Source organism: Colobus angolensis, unplaced genomic scaffold, assembly GCF_000951035.1.
Source record: "Colobus angolensis palliatus isolate OR3802 unplaced genomic scaffold, Cang.pa_1.0 Scaffold8, whole genome shotgun sequence".
In the NCBI taxonomy this organism is placed as follows: Eukaryota; Metazoa; Chordata; class Mammalia; order Primates; family Cercopithecidae; genus Colobus; species Colobus angolensis.
Window position 1 is genome coordinate 6842169 of NW_012121820.1, and position 15836 is coordinate 6858004.

The following is a 15836-nucleotide window of genomic DNA, read 5'->3' on the forward strand; positions in this document are numbered from 1 at the left end:
CTGGAATACACTTTTCCTCACCTTCCTCAGGCGACTGCTCAAATGTCACCTTCTCGTCATTCCACTTTTGCCATCATAGTCCTTCTCCCTGCCGGGTCCCACCTGGGAGCACTGCTTTATTGTTCTCCTTCCCACTGAGCACCATCCCCCGTTTCCTAGATTTTCTGTCTTCATCTTGTCTGTTTGTCTGTCTCTTGTTTGTCTGTCTCTCCCTATGATATGGTTTGGCTCATCTTGAACTGTACCTCCCACAATTCCTATGTGTTGCAGGAGGGACCCAGTGGGAGGTAATTGAATCATGGGGGCGGGTCATTCCTGTGCTGTTCTCATGATAGTAATTAAGTCTCGTGAGATCTGATGGTTTTACAAAGGGGCGTTCCCCTGCATGTGCCCTCTTGCCCGCCACCATGTGAAAAGTCCCTTTGCTTTTCCTTCATCTTCCCCCATGATTGTGAGGCCTCCCCAGTCACGTGGAACTGGGAGTCCGTTAAACCTCTTTCCTTTATAAATTACCCAGTCTTGGGTATGTCCTTATTAGCATGAGGACATGTCCTTTATAAATTACCCAGTCTTGGGTATGTCCTTATTAGCATGAGGACATGTCCATGAGGATGGACTAATACACCCTGTTAGGAAGTAAATTTCATGAGGGCTGGGATTCATCTGCAATGTTCAGCGCTGTACTCCCAGCATTTACAACCAAGCCTGGCACATAGTAAGTGCTCAAGAAATATGTGTTGGATTGGCCAGGCATAGTGGCTCACAGTTATAATCCCAACATTGGGAGACCAAGGCAGGTGAATTGCTTGAGCTCAGGAGTTCAAGACCAGCCTGGGCAACATGGTGAAACCCCATCTCTACAAAAAATACAAAAATTGGCCAGGCATGGTGGTGCACACACCTGTAGTCCCAGCTACTCGGGAGGCTGAGGTGGGAGGACCACTTTAGTCCGGGAGGTGGAGGCTGTACTGAGATCACGCCAGTGTACTCCAGCCTGGGTGACAGAGCCAGACCCTGTCTAAAACCAACCAACCAACAAACAAAACTGTTGCATTATTGAACTGCACATACTCCTCCCAAAAGCCCTACGAGTTTGATCAAAACCACCTGGAGAGCTTGTGAAAACAGATTCTGAATCAGTGAGACTGGGGCTGGGTTCGAGATTCTGTGGTTCTACAAGTTCTCAGGGGAAGCTGATGCTCCCAGCCCTTGGCCACACTCTGAGCAGCAAGGACTTAGTGGCTGTGACCACCATCCACTTTACAGATAGTGAAACAGTGCACACAGCTTAATAACATTGCTAAAGGCACTGGCTTTAAGGAACGAGGATGAGATTAAGGTCTGTCAGGCTCCCAGAGCTGACACTGATGGCAGTGACCAGGTTGAAGGGCCCTTCAGGTGCCTGCAAAACTGAACTCTCCCTAAGTTTTCCAAATGAGGAGATCATGGATGCCAATTCAGGGCCTTTGTGACCAACTTCGGAGGCCTGTCCCGCAGTACAGCTCCCAATCTGACTTCAGATCCTAGGCCCTCAAACTGTCTTCCTCCATGTGCCCTCCACATCTCTCTTGTGCTGGGGTTTGCGTGTGTGTTGGGAACCATTCAGAACGCTTTCTTGGTGTGTTGACAATGAAGGGAGCTCTCTCTGGGCCAAAGCTTGCACTGGGTGAGTGGGAGCTGGTAAACTTGATAAGCCAATTGGGAGGAAATTTGCAGCATCATCTCATTAGAAGGTCAAGAGCATGCTCTTGCGTTTACCCACCCCCAGAGCTCTAGAGGAAAGCCCAGAGGGGAGGGCAGAGGTGGTCATTTTATCCAGAGCCTTCTAATTCCTTGGTTCTGTCTGAACTCGATATCGCAGAGATGGACTCTTGGACACGCTTTCACATTGCCTCTCAGCTCTTTACCAGGGGCTAATTAGAGGCTGCTATTCCCTAATCTAACTAACATCGCCCACGATCAAAGCACAGTCTCTCTCTCCCCAGGCTGATCTATATAACGGCAACCCTGCTGCCCCAGCCCAGTGCAGCCGCCAAGCTCATGGCCATCCCTGCGTCTCCATTTCCTCAGTACTGACTGCCATCTGAGCTGTGCCCCAGCCCAAGAACCCAATCCTAGTTCTGGTTTCTCTCACAAGCAGCCCCATAAAGGCTGGTGAGCCCACATCTGGAAGGCTTGAGAGGCCATCATAAACCTCATGTTTACCAGGGCTGGGCAGGTAACGCCCATGAGGAAGAGGAGTCTATGGGAGGGAGTACCTGAAAAGGCCTCAAAGGCCACAAAGCTCTTCCCAAGTGACTAAAAGTGGTCCTGAGAGAAGGCAAGCCCCATGTGGCCAGAGAGCCCCCATCGTTTTGTTTTGTTTTGTTTTGCTTTGTTTTCCAGCAAAGCCAAAAATTTAGAATTTTTTGCGTAAACTCTCCCAATGGTTAAAGGTTGCAAACTAATGTGAAAGGATTTTCAAGCACTGCACAGATCACGAGGCATGTGTCATGGCCCACCGGTTTGCAGTTTCACCTTAGAAAACTGAGGACAGAGTAAATGTGAGGGAATGGGGTCTCTATCAGTCAGGATCTGAGGAAGATATGGGGACACAGCTAAACAGAGTCACTGGAAGGGATTTTCTACTTACAAAGTATGGGCAGGGTGGAAGAAAGTCATGGGGACCGTGCCCCTGACACAGAAGTGCTCCTGGAATGACAGCCACGTGGAGGGGGCCACCTCACAGAGCCATGACCTTGGGCCGAGGGAGGCAGCTATCACAGGTAGCTCTGCAGGGCAGGGACAGGGAATAAATTTCTACCTTGCATCGTATCTCCTCCCATCCTGGTCACCATTGGCCAAGCCCAACCATCCTTGGTCACCATTGGCCAAGCCCAACCAGAGGACGCCCACCCATGGGAGCCTGTTGGCAGAGTCCATGCAGGTGAACCTCTTGGGCAGACAGCAGGGTGGAGAAAAGTAAGGAGGTGGAAGGAAGGCATAAGCGCAAGACCCCATGCCATGGTCACACCTAGCAGTGACCATGCCATCGAGTCTACCCCTCTTGGCCAAATGAATGGAGGCCTCCATGTCAATGTCACCTCTCAGCATTTCATATCGTTTACTGTCATGTTACCAGCCCATTCTTGTCCTCTAGACAATGCTGTCTTCCTGGCCATAGCCTTGGATCTTTTTGACCTGGATTCTGATTTTTAAAAGATATAGAAATAGAAATGAGGCTTGATGTCTGACCTCCTGAGTTCGAATGTTGGCTCTGCTACACATTGGCTGTGTGATGCTAGGTGAATCAGTCAGTCTCTCCGAGCCTCAATCTCCACTTCTGCAACAATAATAGGGAAGGATAGTGATTCGTCCTTTATAAGGTTGCTAAAGGCTTAGCAATGAGGGTCATGTAGTACTGGTACAATGCCTGATACTTTACAGACACGGAGCCATAACCTTGGGGCAGGGGTTGTAAAATAATACCATATGTTGATGTATGTTGATGTTATTATTTTTAATGCTGTTCCTAATTCTCCTCTTTGTCTGCCCCAGTTTATATCTTGGTTATTAATACCATCTCTCTTTAACCCAGACTCTCACTTGGCTCCCCCTAGTGGTCAGGTTGCTTCTCTTCAAATGCCGGCCTAATTAGAGGGCAGGTGCACCCCGTCCCACCCAGCTGCACCCCGACCTCACTTCTAAGGCAAAATTACCTTCCTCGCAATTTCTCACCTTGCTAGTCTAACACTGATTCTCTGAGCTCCCATTTTCAGAAATCTCCCTGATTTTGACCCAAATAAGGAATCTGAAATCCAGTAGAGTATTGGGCATGATGTTCCTTCTGTGTTATTTATTATTGTGAAAACCTGGAAACAACCTCGATGTACAAAAATAGGGGATGGACTGAGTAGAGGAGAGGATGCTCTGATGGCAGATATTGCAGCCGTTAGAGATATTTATGAAGTGTTCATAGTGATGTAGACAATGAGTACAATATAATTATGTGATGAGCAGAATTAAAGTATTTTCATGGGTATAATTGGAGCTGCATATAGGAAATCTGCCTCTTTGCACATTACACACATATAAATTCAGCTATATTCGCTTGCTCAAAAACATTTAAAAACAAACAAGACAGAAAAAATCACTTAAACATTGCAGGCAGTTCCTCTATTTTAGTGACTATTTGTCCTTGTTGAGTGTGAAGTGGGTGGCATGAATCTGGGGACCTTCACAGGGTCCTATCTCTCCTGAGAGTATCTCTTTCTGCTAAATACCTCTGGTGTTTCAAGCCATGTAATTTTCATGTAACAGACCTCCCAAATGCAAACCAACTACTCTATGTACAGACAAAACCACTCAAGAGCAATATAAGAGGTATTCATGGGCGTTTTTGCAGCTTTTTCCATAGACATTTATCTTTATAGCCTAACCCGCTACATGGGGATCTCCAGTGTAGAAATAAAAATGGAAGCCTATATATAGAAAAAGATAAGAAGCAAATGCACCAAATACTACCAATGACTGAATATGAAGAAGTGAGAGTGACTTTTTTTCTGCCCTCTTCTTCTAGTCATTGAAATTTTTATTGAGCGTGTACTATGTTCCAGATGCTGTTTTATTCACTGAAGATGAAACAGTGAATTATAATATGCAAAACCGCTTGGCAGGTGGAGACAGACGATGAACATCTACCTAAGTGAAATATACATCGGGCTGGGGTTGATGTGTGCTTAGGAGAACAAAATCAAACCAGGCAGGAGACAGGAAGTGTCAGGTTGCAGGTGCAGCTGTGGGTGGGGAAGGCCTTACTGAGAAAACGATGCTCGAGCAAAGATTGGAAGGAGAGGAGGGAGTGAGAACGTTTGGGGGAAGAAGGTTTCAGGTAAGGGGAACAGCAAATGTGGGGTGTGCAGAAAACAGCCAGGGGCCGTTGTGGCTGGAGCAGAGCCACGGGCAGTGACCTGCTGTGGCTTTTCTAGTGAGAGTCTGTCACTTGTATAATGGAAGTTGAAGCTTTTTATTATCTTTACAGGAAAGTAAAATGGGGGGTGAAAGGAAAAAAAATCATCTTTTTTTTTCTGGCCCATGCGTAGCTGACAGTTTTCCTTTCTGCCCAGTGTTGCGTCTGCACAAGGCTGGCCTCCTGCAGGCATCCTCCAAGGCTGCCCTTTCCTGGGTCATCCTGTGATCAACACGAGAGATGCCATTCCAAAGGTTCAGAGCCGTGTGGCCTGTGGACCTGGGGGTGGGGGACACATCCCCTCCTTCCCTCAACCTCCTTCCCACCAGTTGCTACCAAGGGCCGCCGAGAGAAATGTAGGCAAACCACACTGACCACCCCAGGCCTCCCAAGGGCACTTGGGGGTGATGCCCGCCCCAGGAAGGAGTCCTCAGTAAAGATCCAAGGTGCTAACAAGAAGATGTCAATCCATTAACTCCACTTGAAGGGAAGAAAAAAATGTCAATTACTGGTAACGTGAAACAAAAGAGTGGGAAATCGCAAATAAGAGTCTTTTTAAGACGGCCCTAGGGCCACTTCCAGCTGACCCTGTGCATTAACCAAGCAGGGAGATTTTTTTTTTACTTGGCTGCTCCCTCCTGCATCCCTAATAGCATAAAATAAAAAGATTTTAGATAAGATTTCATTCTGTGAATCAACTGGCGAACCACACTAGGCTTCACGGGGCATTCTGGTCTCAATCTAATGGAAATTATTATTTGTTTAAATGGGAATATCAATACTAAATTGGATCCTATAGCAGACAGCATATACAAAGGATTTTATTTCAGCTGGCTTCTCTAGCTTCCACGGAGCTTTGCTTAACCCAGTACCTGCCAGCATCCCAAGGAAAGGATGAGAGAATGGGGTGGGAGAAAAAAAATCCCAAATCCTTGTTGCGACAGAATAGCCAGAAAGTTCTGGCCCCTCTATTGGCACATGTGGCTGGTGGCTACCACATGGCACAGCACAGAATAGAACATTCCATTACCATAGACAGTGCTGTTGGCCAGAGCTGTTCTAGGGGATGGCACCCTGGGTTTGATCCCCATAAGGCCCAAGTCCTGACCACCATGGATGCTAGACAAATTCTACTGCTGCAATACTGTGGCCTTTGCCCCTAGGAGCCTCTTACGCAAAGCATTTTCTGAGCCTCAGTAAGGCCTGAGATCTGGCAGTCCAGGAGCTTCCAGACTGGCTTGTGGAGCTGTTTTCCTCTGCTTGTTAATAAATTGTGGTTGGATGTGGTCTGAGAGGTGCCCTCATCAAAACCGGGATGCCAGCTACGAGCTGCTCCATTTATTCTTGTAGTTATTTAACAAATATTTATTGAGCATCTACTATGTGCCAGATGCCTTTCTGAGTGTTGGGGACACAGCAGAGGACAATGCAGACAAGTCCTTGCTCTCATGCAGATTGCATTTTGTGGTACTGGTGGGTGGGACAGACACCCAGGAAACAAACAAATGAATTAGATATTGTTGGAGAGCGATAAACATTATGAAGAAAATCAGGCAGTGTGCCAGGAGAGAGGGCAGCTTGGTAGGGGTGGGGTGAGCACTTGATGGAACAGAGGGGCCATCCATGGCAAAATCACTGTCCAGGATGCTGGAATTCCAGCATTCCAAGGTTCTCTACTGTCCCTAGATTCCCAGACCTCCAGATAGTCTAAGCGGGAAGAAAGTTCCACTGGAAGTGGAAATTCCTTTGCCTGGCTCTTCTACTAACTTCCCATGTGACCTTAGCAAGGTCATTGGCCCAGTGTGGGTCTCCCTCCATTTCCCCATGTGTAAACTGCAGGCTTTGGACCTGCTGATTTTCAAACTGTGAGCTGTGACCCCTTAAGTGGGTTGTGAAGTCAAGTTGACAGGTGGCAACTGTCATTTTTTAAAGGAAAGAAAATAGAACCAACAGAAAGTAACAGAGTACATTGCACAGAGGAAGGTATGGTTTCCTGTAACTTTCACGTGTGTGTGTACGTGGCGTGCACAGGTACTGGGTCGCTGTGTCAACTGTATTTCTTCTTGTGAGCTGCTGTCAAAAGATCGGAGAGCTCTGCTCTGGATCACCTTCTGGGCCTTCTGATTTCAACGTACTCCAAATCCACTGTTCTTAACCCATGGGACCAGACAATTTAACAACATACTCACGAACAGAGTGGAAATTGAATCAGGGAGTGTGCTCTGAGCAGACATCGCTTACATTTTTATTATTCCCAATATGCAAAAATCACATTAAGGCTACATTTAAAAACCTTTAATATTGCATGGAGGCCTGGTATTTCCTGGGGATCTGTTCTGACACTTCCACTCACCATGGTCTGAAACTCCAAAATCCCACTTTGGGAGCGCGACCTCTCCGTCTCCCTTCACTCCTGTTCTCTCACTCCATGGGTTCTTCTTCTTGTTCTCATTCATTCATTCGTTCATTCACTCATTCACTCATTCGTTCATCGAGCATCTATTCCTTGAGTGCCTGCTATGGGCCAAACACTATTTTGGGTGCTGGGAACAAAGTGACAAGACCCCATTCTCGTGGAGCTCACGGCTGGGTGGGTGAGGGGCATGCTTGATGGTGGGCGAGACAGACACACAAGACAGCAAATTGGTGCCAACTTTCAGTGGTGATGGAAGCCATGAAAGAAATAAACAGGAAGATGGAAGAGAGGATGCTGGGAGGCATCTGAGTTGGAGAAGCTGGCTTAGCTATTAACCCTGTGCATGCTAGACCGAGCAGACCTTGGGACCCCAGAGGACCTCAACATGAGGCTCAGGCTCATGGTTCCCAGCCCTGCAATTCCACTTTCCTGCACCCAGATAAATGGTTAGACCCATTTGAGAAGAAGCCCAGTGGTTCCCACTAATCAACAAACCAAGGAGTTGGCTGTCCTGGGCCCAACACTCAAAGAAGGCTCTGCTCAAGGATACTGAGAACCAAGAAATCTCTGCAATCAGAGCCTCTGGGGCTTGCGAAAGCCCAGATCGCGGGGTCTACCCCAGCACCTATGGCTCCTGGTCTTTCTGTGTACCACACCCTCGGGGTGTTCCACCCTGCCTTTCCAGCAAGGTGCTGGTGTGTGCAGAAACTGCTGGTCTGAGAACCACTGAGCAGCACTGACCTGGAGGCTGGCTGGCTGGAGGCAGGGCCTGACGCAGGGGGCAGGAGACAGAGCCTGGCAGGCCTAGCAGTGGTGCGGCCCAGATATCTTGACCACTTTTGCTGGGTCTGTTGTCTCCCAGCAGCTTCTTGGTCACTTACTATGAACCAAATGTTCAGCGAGCGCTGGGGGTCCTCGCCTTCAGGAGCCCCTGGGGTTCAAGCCCATGCTGGGGAGTTTGAGACACACAGGGCTGCTGAGACTGCCTCATGGAGGACAAGTGTCCCTGGTGGCCCAGCATGGCCTTGTCTCTCCAGTGGGACTCAGCTTCCAGCAGGCACCAGCACTCCTAGGACAGCAGGACCCCGAGGGTCCTGGGGAATTGTCTTTGGAGCTGCATCCTTTCACAAACGGCCACCATCTGTGGAGAAGGAGGGAGCTGGGTCGGGGGAGAGTGTGATGTGTGGTTGTTAAAATTGATTGCTAAGCCTGAAAGATTGAGTTCAAATTCCAGTCTCCTCGCTTCCTGGTTGTGTGACCTTTCGAAGTTCACTTAACCTCTATGAGCCTCAGTTTCCTCTTCTGTAATGCTGGGAAACAATAGCCAGTATTTTCAGTGTTAGCCATCCTCTTATGGGTCATCAATTCTGTGCCAGGCTCTGGCGTTGGGCACACAGCAGGGAACAAAGCAGACCAACAGTGCTGCTCTCGGGAGACTGCTTTCTAGTAGGGGAGAGAGGACTTTTTTTTTTTTTTAATAAGAAGAATAAATTATATGGCATATTCAAAGGAGATAAGTGCTACAAATATGGGAAACGTTAGAGAATGAACAGCCCAGTTTCTTCAACTAATACACTGCAAGGAGAAAAACAGAAGAAGGGGAAGCCATAGATTTAAAAAGATGTAAGGAACAGCTCAGCGATCATAAACAACCTTGTTTGGATCCTAGTTTGAACAAATCACGGCGAAAACGAATTGAGAGAATGAGGGACATCCATCCGAACATGGACTGGAATTCTGATAACACTAAGGAATGATTGGTAACGTTTGAAATCAAGATAATGGCATTGAGATTATGTTGGAAAAAAATCCTGATTTTGGTGACATTTACAAAATGTACACAGATGAAATGAGGTGGTGCCAGGATCTGTTTCAAAACCATCCAGTGGGGTGGAAATCAGTGAAGCCAGATGGACTGTACATGGGGCTGGGGGATGAATATGTGGGGTTGATCTTACTGTTCTCTCTAGTTTAGTTTGGATTGATAATAAAACACTTACAGAGAAATCAAATTCCTGCTCTGGCTTCACATGTCACTCAGAGCAAAACATGGTCCTCTCAGTGTGCCCCATACCCCTATGAGGTCTGCTCCCCAACTTCCTCTTTATCCTCCCCACCCCTCACCACCCCTGCTCACCCAGCACTCACCGATTGACCTTCTGGCACCTCCTGAACCACCCAGGCTCGCCTCCTGGGGGCCTTTGCACCTGCTATTCTCTCTTCCCTCCCCCGCAGCTGCCCTCATGCCTCACTCCCTCCAAAAATTCAAGCCTCTGTTCAAATGTCACCTCTCAGTGACACCTTCCCTGAGCACCCCACTTAAAATCCAAACCCCATTGAGAATCCGCCTCCGGGTTCCCTGCTTTCATTTCTCCACGGCACCTCTACCCTTATAACAGACTGTACTGCATCCTTTACTGATTATTTTGTTTGTTGCGCTCGCTGGAATGTCACCTCTATGATAACGGGGGTTTTGTGTTTTTATTCTGTACTACATCCTTAGCATCTAAAAAAAGACTGGCACATAGTGGGTGGTCAAAAAATTCTGTTGAATGGATGAATAAATGCAGACACAGACACTGATGAAGGTCTTACTATAAAGGAATACCCTGAAAGGCTTGTGGAGGGTCCTTGGACAATGGGATCATAGGGAACCACTATTCCCTTTGTACTTATTTATATTTTTACATGTTTCTATAATGACTAGTGATTATTTTTGCAATCTGAAAGAGCAAACAAACAATGATATTTTAAATAAAGTGTAAGGGGTTCCCATTTTTATTAGAATGAAATTGAGTCCTTATCCTCCTTTGGCACTATCCCTCTTTATCCTCACTAATGAAAGAGAAGCAGAAAGTGCTCCTTCCTCCCGCCTGCTGAATATTGGGCTCTGGGAAGAGAGGGTGTATTGGTCTGTTCTCATCCTGCTGTAAGGAAATACCTGAGACTGGGTAAGTTTTAAAGACAGAGGTTTTAATTGACTCACAGTTCTGCATAGTTCGGGAGGCCCCAGGAGACTTACAATCATGGCAGAAGGGGAATCAGGCACGTTTTACACGGTGGCAGGAGAGAGAGTGAGACTCTGAAGGAGAAACTGTCAAGCACTTATAGAACCATCAGATCTTATGAGAACTCACTCACTATTGTGACAACAGCATGGGAGAAACTACCACCATGATCCAATCACCTCCCTCCATTGACGCATGGGGATTATAATTCGAGATGAGATTTGGATGGAGACACAGAGCCAAATCATATCAAGGGGGGAGCAGGGGCAGCAGGCCTAAGTGTCATCCTTCCTTCTCTGCCACCGTGTATGGTACCACGACCTGCCCAAAGGCCCAGGAAGGAGACTTGCCGGCATCTGAGACCCCTCATGTCCTTCACGTCCCATGTTCCATCCCTCGCCCAGTCCTGGGGGAATCTTTATCCAAAATAGGCCTTTCTCCTTTCTCATGTGTCCCTCCTATGTGCAAGGCATATCCCTGCAGCTCCAGCAGATTCCTGGTGGTCATCTAGGTCCCCGTCCAAATGTCCCCTCCTTGGAGAGGCCCCCCAGTGACACAACCCAGATATCTAACTCCATCACTGTGCACTGCCCCATCTGAAATGATCCTGGGTGGGGTCCCTCTGCTCCAGCCAGAGCACAGACCCAGTTGATCTCCTTGCTTGTCACAGCCTCTCACACATGGGAGCCCGAAACACATCTGCTGAATGGATGTGTGCTGATGTGGTTTGGAGGTCTGTCCCTCCAAATCTCATGTTGAAATGTGATTCCCGTGTTGGAGGTGGGCACTGTGGGAGGTGATTAAATTCTGGGGATGGGTCCCTCAGGAAAAGTTTAGCGCCACCCCCTTAGTGATGAGTGAGTTCTCCCTTAGTTAGTTCATGCCACATCTGGTGGTTTAAGAGCCTGGGACGCCCCCCTTTTCTCCCTCTTTCACCATGGGATGCACCTGCCCCTCCTTTGCCTTCCGCCATGATTGGAAGCTTCCTGAGGCCTCCCCAGAAACAGATGCCTGTGCCGTGCTTGTATAGTCTGCAGAACCACCAGCCAATGAGATCTCTTCTCTCTGTAAATTACCCAACCTCAGATATTTCTTTACAGAAATTGAAAAACGGCCTAATACACATGCCCTGACTCCTTAGCGGTCCAGGGACTGAGGATGACATGGGCTTTTCAGACAAAGGGAAAAGCTTCTGATAGAATGTTATGTGAAAATCCAGGCTGCAGAATCACGTGTACGGGCTGATGGCACCTGTGTTGGAAAGCAAAACAAAACAGAATAAAAAATGTCAACAAAGTTGTCTGGGGAAAAAGGCAGGAAAAAAGTATTCACGATTTAAATGTTCAACTGTCCCGGGAGGTGGGATTCTGGGCAATGTAGGTTTCTTTGTTCTGCTTTTTGGGGCTTTCCGCAGTTTTCTTTAAGGCACACCTATCGCCTTTATGATGAAAAGGTGGTAAATAGGAGGCAAAGGAACCCTCCCGCCCTCTGCTGTTCATCTTTTGCTACTGCAATACACCTCCCAGGATGTGCCGGAAGTGCTGTGTGGGGGTGACAGGTGTTCCCCTCACCCCTAAATTTCAAAGCAGGCTTTTCCCGTACCAGAAATGGATGTCAAAGGGAATCATGACAGACTCTCCCATCCCCCGGGAGTCTTTCCAAATTCCCCAGTCCCCTCATCCTCTGTGGAAGGCCCCCAGAGCTCCACTCCCACACCCAGGTCAACTCCCCCAGTATCCGTGTCCCTCCTAACTCCTTTCCCCGTCCCTTGATGAGCTCTAGGATTGGGAGGTGCATGGGGACAGCAGAGTCAGGCCTCTGGGTTGAAATCCTGTGTGTCCTTGGACATGTCACTTAACTGCCCAGGACCTCAGTCTCCTCATCCATACAACGGGACAGTGAGGAGCCAGGCTTTCTCACCCTCAGCGCTGCTGACATCCCGCCTGGATCACTGTTTGTTACACGGGCTCGTCTTGTGCATTGTAGAAAGTTAGCAGCATCCCTGGTCTCTACCCACTAAGTGTCAGCAGGACCCCCCTGCCCAGCCCCAGCAGCCAAAACAGTCTCCAGACGTTGCTGAGTGGCCCCTGGGGCACAAACTCCCCCGGGTGAGACCACTGCAAGCCTCATTCCCATCAGTCATTCCACCTCACATCGTGCTACAGTTTTCTGCTATTAGAAGGTGCTCAGAAAATACCAACTGAAGGAGAATTTAGGGATAATCTGCTCTGAAAACAAAAAAGAGGAAGAAGGAAGAGCAGGGATTGAAAGGGAGGCCTGACACTCTCCTCGCCTGCGTCCCCCACCCCAGCTAGCCGCTGCCTGCAGGCAAGGTCAGTTACATCTTGGCCCCATCAATGTTCCCCTGCCCTTGCCTGAGCAGGCCCCAGGCTGCAGAGGTGGGATGGGCCTCCCAGGCCCCCTTCACGCTGGGCCTGTTGTGCTTGGCCCTGCCTGCGGTCTCCACCGAGAGGAGAATGTACTCAATTAACCTACAAAAACAATAGCAAAAGGGTCAGAGTGATTGTGAAAAAGAAAAGGTGCTGAAAGATTCTGGCAAACAGGCCCCCAGTGAGGGTGGACAAGGGCGGCCAAAGAGCTTGGCTAAAGTGGGAGAAACCTCAGCAGCGTGGGGGCACTGGTGTCCCCTTGAGGGGACAAGGCCAGCTAGGAAAACAGATTTACTCCATTCCTTGGCCTATGGGCCTCCCATTTTTGAGTGCGGAGACAAGGAAAACACAGCTGGAGCCAGGTCTCCTGGGTTCCTCCTAGGCTGGGGTGGAGGGGGGCACAGAGAGGCTCAGGAAGTGTTTGTAGCATTGGGGGTCTTGCTGGGGTGGCGTCAGATTCTTACCTCCTCAGTTCCTGGAGGGAGAAGATCTTTCTATCTCCAAAGCCTAGAGCTCAGGGAACCAGAGATTAGCATAGAGGAGGGTTCTGCTAGGCAGTCTCTCTGTGTGGCTGGAGCTGAGGCCCCTGCCCTGTGGCCCTGCCCTGGGGAGAGTGGCCTCTACTGTTAGCAATGATCCTCAGGTACTAAGGGCCAGGTACTGTCCCAAGATCTCTGTACATTTTACCCTAATTCATCCTCCCGGTCCCACTGTGTGATAGCCTCCATATGCACATAGTAGGTATGCATATTTTTGTGTACCTACTATGTGCCTATTTGTTGGGCACCTACCAGTGCCAGGTTCTATGCTTGGTGGTAGAAATTCAATGATGAGAAAAAACAGATGTGGGAATGCAGAACAGCTATCAGGCTCCTACATCGCTCACGGGAAGTAAAATGGTGCAACCACTCTGAAAAAAACAGCATGGCAGTTTCTTATGACGTTAAACACACACTTACATGATCCTGCAATCCCGCTCCTGGTGTGTAACCTACAGAAATGAAAACCTTTGTTCATGCAAAATCTAGTACATGCAGGGTTAGAGCAGCTTATTCCCAATCACCAAGAACTAGAAACAATCCAAATGGCCCTCACCTGGGGAATGGATCAACAAGTGGCTCATTCATAGGATAAACTATGAGTCACCAATAAAAAGAAACAGACGATTGATGGACGCAACAACGTGGATGAATCTCAGAAGCATTCTGCTGCAAGGAAGAAGCCCGTCCCCAAAGACTGCATGCTATGTGTCTTTTATATCATACATATTGAATAGAAAAGGCAGAACTACAGAGGAGAGACCAGATCCATGATTGACAATGGGCAGGGTGGGAGGAGGGCCTCACTATCCAGGGGTTGCTGGAAGATATTTTTGGAGATGACAGAACTGTTCTGTGTCTTGATTCTGGTGATGGTTGCATGACTTGCATTTATCAAAGCTCATAGAAATGTGCTTCAAAAAGTGAATGTTACTGCATGTAAATTAAATGTAAATTAAAAAAAGCAAAACAGATATGAACCTCGCTTTTGTGGAAATTACGTTTCAATACATAAAGAGAGGAAATAAACGAATAGGCAAACAAATATACACTTAGTGAAGTGGGACAGGGAGAAACAAAAGCGACAAAAGAGGTTGGGTGGAGTGGAAATCTAGGTATGCAATCAGGGTGGGCCTCACTGAGGAGGTGACATTTGCGCAGTGGTCAGAAGGAAACAAAAGAAGGAGCCATGTAGATACCTGGAGAAGATGGTTCCAGGCAGAAGGAAGAAGCTTGCTTGGTGTGCTTAAGGAAAAGCAAGGAGGCCAAGGCAGCTGGAGCAGAGTAGGGAGTGCGGGGAGCTGAAATGGGGCAGAAGGTACCAGGAAGCCAGATCTCCAAGAGCCTTGAAGGCCATGGTAGAGTTTCAGTTCTTGCTCTGAGTGAATGAGGTGAGAGCTGTGGGAGCCGAGCAGAGGAGGGCCGTGATGTGCTTATTCATTTTAGCAATTGCTCTGGTGCTGTGTGTGAGGCACAGACTGTTGGGGGTGAGGTGGAGTCACGGGCCAGCAAGGAGTGAGCAGCCACGGCCCAGGCAGGAAGCAATGCAGGCCTGAACCAGCATGGTAGTGATGGAGGTGATGAGAAATGGTCTCACCATGCATACAATTGAAGGTAGAACTCACAGGTTTTTCAGACAGATTGAAGGTGAGGCGTGCGTGAACGAAAGTTCTCGAGGATAACTCCAGTATTTGGGGCTTCTGTAACTTCTGGAAAATAGAACTGTCATGTACAAAGATGGAGAAAATGGCTGGAGATACAGATTTGAGGAGAAAAACAGGAGTCCTTTCATCATCCTCAATTTAGTTATGAAGCAGCTCAGGTTCAAAGAGATTGACTCCCTCGTGCAAAGTCACCCAGCTAGTGTGGGATGGAGATGAAGTTGGAAACAGGTCTGTCTGACCCCTGAGCTCTGTCCCCTCTGCAGGCTCCTACTCTCGACCAAGAAATGGTTGGGCTCAATGATACTCAAACTGGGGTCCCCTGAGCTTCTTAGAAATGCAAATCCCTGGGTTCCACCCAAGGGAACATTTGGCACATGTCTGTGTTGTTTGCCTGGGCTTTGTGTCATCAAACGCGCTTTGACTGCAAGTAATCTGTCATCTAAAAGAGGTGAAACTGCAAGTTTCCTAGAAAGTATGTCATATAATAAGAAGTCCTGAATTTGGGCTGGGTGCCGTGGCTCACATCTGTAAAACCAGCACTTTGGGAGGCTGAGGCAAGCGAATCACCAGAGGTCAGGAGTTCGAGACCACCTGGCGAACATGATGAAACCCCGTCTCCACTAAAAATACAAAAATTAACTGGGCATGGTGGTGGGTGCCTATAATCCCAGTGTAATCCCAGCTACTAAGTAGGCTGAGGCAGGAGAATCACTTGGGCCAGGGAGGCAGAGGCTGCAGTGAGCTGAGATTATACCACTGCACTCCAGCCTGGGTGACAGAGTGAGACTCTATCGAAAGAAAGAGAAAGAAAGAAAGAAAGAAAGAAAGAAAGAAAGAAAGAAAGAAAGAAAGAAAGAAAGAAAGAAAGAAA

The 15836-nt window shown here is 48.2% G+C and overlaps 1 pseudogene; it reads left to right on the forward strand.

Moving 5' to 3' along the window:
• Window positions 1-15836, forward strand: part of LOC105502587 — a 140696-nt pseudogene that overhangs the window by 123588 nt on the left and 1272 nt on the right.